Raw genomic sequence first — 7763 nt, 5'->3', positions numbered from 1 at the left:
GTTCTAACAAATGATGAGATATGTGTCTTCATTCAAGATTTAACGTGATCTAAAAGCTTCTCTCTGTTGCCACAACTTCCAATGTTCTCATTAAAGTTTAGCTATTAGGTATCTGTACTGCACCAAACGCAGAAACATGCACACAATCCTCCCCGGACAACAACAACAACAAGAACAGCTGTTAGCATCTCGCGTGTAACTCCATTTCCCCCACAGCGTCATGGCAGCGACCCCTCCTCTCTCGTGTGCGACTCTGCCGTGACAGACATGACAGTTATTAATCACCTTTTCTTCCGCCTATTCCCAACCGGACCCGGGATGCAAAGGGCTGCTGGTTGGGAGCCGGGGGTCTGTGGCTAAAATTAGAGGCCGGCTCAATCAACAGTCTGATTTAGTGGTAGCAAGTGTGTGTGTGTGTGTTGTCTGAGTGCAGGGGTAGATCAGAAGACTGATCCCACTGGATTTCCTGTTCCTATGGGACACAGATTCAGCTTACTGTCACTGAGCTGCTGGAGTAAAATCATTCCCACCTTTTCCTTCTGCAGCTTTTTTCTTGTTTTTTTCAGGTTTTTTTTTTTGGTTATTGCTAAATATAAAATTGTAAAAGACAACTTCCCGGATAAGAAAAACCCAGTCCTCCCACAGCAGTCCAACCAGCCCCCCACCCCCTCCTCCCAGTCAAGCAGAGGTGACCTTTGACCTTTTAAAAAGCTGGGTATTAGCTACCTTATCAGTGCCACACTCCCCCTGTCACCTCATCTCTTGCCCACCCCAATCTTGAATTATAAAAATAACAAAGTCAGAGTGAGGGAGGGGAGGGGGTGCAGGAGTGTGCGCTGCTTCTCGCGTTGCATGAAAACCCCCGTAAACCCACCCGGGCCGGCCGGGGGTTTAGTTGGAAGCAAATGCGGTGCTGAGGTCTTTCTGATGGAGGTGTGTGTGGGTCGGTACTGGTTTGCCTTTCAGCTTGAGCTGGTGGGGGGTTGTGGGAGATGAAGGTGAGGCTGATGTCAGGTTAGTGTGTGCATGTGCATGTTTATATCTATGTAAGGGTGCATTTGTGTGGAAAGTCTTTCCTTACAAGTGCATACATAAGGGATAATTATAGTTTATAAGAACTTGGGTCTTATTTTTATAGTTTTGGCCATCATTTCTATCGGTTATGATAATATTGTACTCACTCAAGTAATTACTGAGAGCTAGGAATGTGGCAACAAAGTCCCACAGGGCAATGAACACAAGCGGTCAGATGATCAGACAGGTTTTAAACAAGCCAACAGCTTTTCCAGATTGTCTAAACCACTTTATTTGAAGATAAAAGAAAATGGCAGCACACCTGAAACAAAACTGTGTGTGAATTGAACCACTATAACTTTAGAACTTTAAAATTACAACTATAAGATCCTGTTCGGAATTACTCAGAATTATCCTTTCATTAAGTTATTCAACTTAAACCAGTTGATGCTTAAGTCAGTATTTAATACATAATATAATTAGTGGCTTATTAAGTAAGTATCAAAGTTAATTGTGATAATGCAGATACAATACAACAATACAATACAATACAAAAAGTACTTAAATGTTACCTGCTTCATCAAATCTGTGTGTGTGCGTGTGCAAGATGGAGACCGACATGCAGTCTTTTCTGGGAGGCAGGAATCAGCGATGAACATAAACAGATGGATGGAGGTCAGTGAAGGTCATTAGGTCCAGGTGAACTCAGCTGCCCTCAGCATTCATATCTTCTGCATTCCCTGACATAAAGACCCTCCTCACCGCCCCCCCACCCCTCTGACTCACGGTTGAACATTTTGTCAACTGGTTAAGATTATTCCTCTTGGGTTGTCCTGGTGCCCTCACATAGCATATAACTGCAATGTCATACCCATCTCTCCATCTCTCTCTCCCTTCCCTCATTTCCTGTGTGTATCTCTACCATCACTTTTAAATAGAGGCAAAATACCAAAACTAAAAAGATTATTCCACTTTATTCCAGTGTGTTTTCACTTATTTCAGGTATTTCTTACTGAAACTATGTTTTGAAATAAGGTTAAATCAAGCGAATCATTTTTAGTATTTATTTAATTTCAAAGTTGCAAAGAAGTTTGGTGGATCCATTTAAAATTTATTAACTGGCAGATTTTTGCTTTTGTTTGAATAAGCCCACAACAATTAGATTTTTTTTTCTGACAAAGAGAGTAAGAAAGAGGAATCAAAAGGAGTATATACAACTGGTATATACCTTGTTTTCCCAAAAAGACAGGTTATAAATCTGCTTAACAAATTAAATAAATACATTGATAGTGTTCTGCATATTTCACACACAACCACACACCCTGCTTCACCTTGTATTTGAATCTCTCAGTCTTTGAATTATTAAATCAGCTTCAGAGGGAGGTTGTGGAGGCAGTCAGAGGTAATGTCACTGTGCCCTCTGCCCCCCCTTCACTCCCTCCTTCCCTCCCTCCCTCCTCTCCTTCTGTCTCCCCCTCACTTCTCCTATCACTGCGTCTCCTCTGGCCTTCTATCTGCCCTCTCTCCCATCTTCATTCCTCTTCAAAGACCAGGAGGAGGGGGGGAATAAGACTGGCCTTGAGTGCCCACTCCCAAGCCACAACATCTCACACACAGGTGCATGCACACACACACACACACACACACACATAAATAAATACATAACCGATGACACCTTTTTGTTACCTGTGTGAATATTTGTTCCTATTAGCATACTAACACAAATTATTAAAAATGTATTTGGCTTTTATTTAACTACATCATCTCTTCAGACACATCATCTCTTTTAAAAGACAGACTGGGCAAAAAAAAACGGCAGCATAAAAATAGTTACAATAAAAAATAGTTTACAAAGATCACGTGTGGCACTCTAAAGATAAAACACAGGAGTAACAGATGGAAATCATAACTTTGCCACCAAAATTAAAACATTTACATTTCTCATGAAACATTTCTTGAAGGGGCATTGTTCTGTTTGGGAGAGAGGAGGCCCTCTTTAACAGCTCAAATAACAAACTTAACATTGTTTTATTAGCTCAAAACTTCATGTCTTTCCCTAATTTCATGACGATTGCTTATAAACACGATTTTGAACTGATGACATGTTTCAGTCTACTACAGACAAGGAGTCATTACTTCTATTTGGGGTCTCAGAGACCACAGCTGTAAAACATGTTTAAATACAATGAATCTTCATCTGCTCTACATCTGTACAATGTACAATAGATGTTAAACACGCTCGTTAATAGTCCATTTGGATCCTTAATAGTGGAGTTTTATATCAGTGTGTTCATGAGAGATCTGTCTAATTGACCCCAAACAGTCACTATGTACTGTACTGTATTTCTTTGTCTGTGAAAATAAAATGAATATATGTAAAATTAATACATATTGTATGTGTTAAAGCGTAACCCATTTGCAATAACATATAAAACATGAAATACTGCTTTATTTAGTGTAATAACAATGTTTTATGGCCATTTTCATATTTTGTCACCTTCATCAAATGTATAAGCCGTGTTTGTTGCAAAGGATCACCACTTTATTACTGTTCTACATATTATGTTTTTAATAATGTCAGAAGAAAAGAAAAATATATATTTGAGCCACAAAAATGTTTGATTTTACAATTATTAAATGATTCTGACATATCAAATGTAAAGAATGTTTGAGGCTTATTGCATAGAAAAAGGCACTGGAAGCATTTGTTATATGAAGAATATTGAGAAATGGGCCTACTGACTGCACCATATTTGCATGTTACTTAATAATGACACACACATGTTCTCATCACCTGATAAATCCCATAAATCAGAAATGAAAACAACGTGCCAAAATTCACAATGACAAGTTTAAAATGAGGTTATTTGTTCCATCTCCTCTTGCACTCCTACATATTTGATGCTCTATGTTTTGAGGATAGACATCCTCTTCACATTTTCTCTTTCGCTCTCTGTGCGCGCACACACATACACACACACACATACACACACACACACACACCTTTCCGTTTCACCCTGCTCTGAACCCGTTCTCCGTCCACCATGCAGAAAGCTAAATAAACATGTGCGGCGAGTCATTCCCAGACTGCCCCACTATAACCACAGCTCACCCACCCGCCCACCTACCGGCTCACCACCCTTTACACCCCCTGCATCCACTCTCCCTGACCCCCCCACCCCCCTCTTAAACCCCTCCACCCCCATCCAGCCCCTCTTCTACACTCAGGTTTCACCTCTCAGCTTCCTGCTGCTCCCAGTCACGCTGACACACACTCTTACAGTCAACCTATTGACTGTCGTTGTAGGAGTGTGCACATGTGTGTGTGTGTGTGTGTGTGTGTAAAAAGCAAACAGAACCTTCTTACAGTAATACTAGTAATTTATACTGTTTTTGACTCTCATACATTCTCTCATTTTTTTTGCCCTGACTTTATTACAGTGGAAGCCAACACATTTTAATAATACCTCTTTGCCATAAACTAAGCCTGCTCATTTGATGAAAGTGACAGATTGCAGAAATTATAAACCTTTATTATTACACCAAATAAGGACATAATTATATACTGTATATGCATTTTGTTTGTGTAAAAGTCATCAAGAAATCAACATCAATGACAGATGAAAATCCACTGCAACCATTCCATTGTGACTGGGGTCTCTGAGAGCCCAAACAGGAATAATGCATCATTCTGAAACATGTCGTTAGTTCAATATCATTTTCAGTAATTCTCATAAACACAACATTAGGGTTAAATCAAGCATAAGATTTTTGATGCTTCATTGGTCTTATGTAGTCAAGCTTATTTCAAAGATGCTAAAAATGACACGATGAGTGCAGTAAATGACACATGAAATTGCAATAAAAATCGGCACTGATATTATCTCTCCTAACTGGCAGAAATTAGTCGAAGAGAAATATGTCTGAATATGACGTTAAATTATTCCAGTAAGTAGGATTTTTTTCTGTGAGTGTGTGTGAGCAAAAGTAGTCACGTCCATGTGCCTCCGCTGCATGCGTTCTGTTTCAGGGTCAATTCAATCTCAGTTCAGGAGGTGAACGGAAATTCCAATTCAGCAGCGAGCATTTCACATTTCATACCTGGGAGCTGAAGCTAAGTGGATCTAAGTGGACTTTAGGATCACTTAGAGTTACATTGAAGGTTCATGCTCCCCTTCCTGCCAAAAGATGTAGATAGATAGACAGATAGATAGATAGATAGATAGATAGATAGATAGATAGATACATACATACATACATACATACATACATACATACATATATACATACATACATACATATATAGATATATAGATAGATAGATAGATAGATACATAGATACATAGATTTAAAACTGCACAGAAGAGACTCTAATCCTGTCTCTCTCTCTCTCTCTCTCTCTCTCTCTCTGGCAGTGGGATGGGGGTCGCAGGATTACTTTCTGTCAGCAGTGTGACAGCTGTGTACATCTGGTTGTGTAGGGGCCTCTTACAGCTCAATCCACACGTCGTTTCGCCGGTGTCTGGGCCTCCGGACTCGCTGCCACTGCTCACCTCATTACCGACTGAGCCACACCTCCATCTGTCTGCCTAATATCTAAATCCTACTGCAGATTAGTGGGGGAGTCAGGGCCCTGAAGAGGAGGGTGGGGGGCGTGGGGGGGAGAGTATCTGAAGGGAAACAAGATCCTGGAGGGAGGGTTTGTGCGTGGCACATGAGGTTTTATTAATGATCTCTATGGGTTGTGTGGTGGTGGGGTGGAGGGGATGGCGGCTGCTTTTTGGGTTGTGGATGGTAGTGGCTCGTTGGGGGGGCTTGTGACTGTGACTACTTTGTGCATGTGTGTGTCAAGGGTGAAATAGAAAAGATGGACAGAAGGTATGAGCTCATAATCCCTCAAAGATGGTCTAAAATGTATGCAATCTTTATTCTAAAGTTTCTGTTCTGCATGCGAATCTTCATTTGAATGCTTGTCTTTATTCATACTTTTTTTTGTCCTGAAACTTTAAGGATATGTCTGGTGATATTCTGTGTTTTTCCTATTGTCAACAAATCACATGAAAAGACAGAATCAAATGATGAATTGATCCTATATTAACAAGTATTGTCTTTATATCCAAAGGCTATTAAAAACGCATAACTGAGCCACACTTCCACACTGGGCGACATGTTCCTTCATTACAATGAACACGGACACCACCCTGCTGCACATAAATACATAATTTATTCTTGTCTGAGTAATGTTTGCTGAAATCAACAGTACCCCAGAGAAAGTTTATATTTGTGACCCGTTTTTAAAGATTTACATCTTCAGAAGGAACAAATGGGCTTGGAGAGAGAGCTACAGACAGGTAGGGATCTTGGAAAGCGTTAAGGGACGGACTAATACGTGACGATTTTTTTTTCATTGGATTTGTTGACAATAATAATAATATAGAATATCGCGAGAATGATCCTTTAACTGCTGATTACGATAACATGCAAGGCCACTCTCAGATCAATAGATTTTGGGCTAGTAGGGTTGAAAGTGCTATTTTTCTACCATTAATTTGGTCATTTTTTAACATTTTTAACATGAGTATTTGTAAGAAGTGCTGCTAGAAGAGAATATTATAGTTTCTTTCCACTCCTGCAAGTTTCTGTGTCAAAGAATAATAATAGTTGTTCACTTATAGTACCAATAATAATAGTTGGGGTTCAATTTCTAACACAGAAAATCATTTTTAGGTCAATCTAAATTATGGTATTACACATAATAAATCAATTTGTATTGAAAAAAATCATTAAATATGTTTATGTGGTCGATAAAGTGAAGTGATCAAATTTGTGTTTTTTACCGTTTAGAGCAAAAATCTGTTTTTCAACCACTGTTTGAATTTAGTCAGTGAAAAGGAAAATGTGAACCCGCTGTTGGCTTTTTCTAATATACTGTCAGGACTAATGTGATGGGAAGAAAACAAGGTGGAAAGGTACATTTTTTTTTGCATTTTGGAAAAGTATATAAACCTCTTGGAATGAAACTGTAAAATCTGCTACAGCAGCTAAATCTGAGCCAAACAACTCCTGTAAAGATTACTCATTCTCAACTTTATCTTCATTCCTTCACATCAGCTTTTAATGACAGACGTTTTATGGTTTATAATCAAGGTTGGATGTGTCTATAAAGCACTCTGATAGCGTGTGGTTCAATTTTATGTGTCAATTATTGACTCATTGTTGAAGCTTAGAGACAGTAAATGACTACAGAGCTACTCGGCCTGGTGAACAGTATCTCTACTGTTCAAGGACTCTTTGGTCTGTGTAAAGCACCGAAGAAAACAAGTGGCATTTTTATCTGTTTTACTTACAACACTTTCTTTTGTTTTTGTTTCAGTTTTTGAGCTGAACCAAACCACCTGTATGAGTAAAACACTTCAGAAACACACAGATTTGGTCCACATAATCCTGTCTTTGTCTTTTTGTTGTTCAAACACTGAATGCATAACTTATCAATCATTAAAATCTATTATGAATCAAAAAGGAGAAAAAAACTTGTCAAGTAAAACTTGACTAATTGTCAAGTAATTATTACATAACGTGATATCATATGCAGACTGTTATGATTATGGATGGTTGTATAAATACCTACAAATTTCTGTTGCACACTGCACAATAAAAAATAAGGTGAGTGAAAATAAATCAGTGGGCAAATAGAAATGTTGAAAGTGACTGTAGTTCTACATGAGCCTATATGAGTGTGTGTGTTTACA

Source organism: Thunnus maccoyii, chromosome 6 (genome assembly GCF_910596095.1).
Source record: "Thunnus maccoyii chromosome 6, fThuMac1.1, whole genome shotgun sequence".
NCBI classification, from domain to species: Eukaryota; Metazoa; Chordata; class Actinopteri; order Scombriformes; family Scombridae; genus Thunnus; species Thunnus maccoyii.
The sequence above is the reverse complement of the archived record's forward strand: the minus strand, read 5'-3'. Positions refer to the sequence as shown.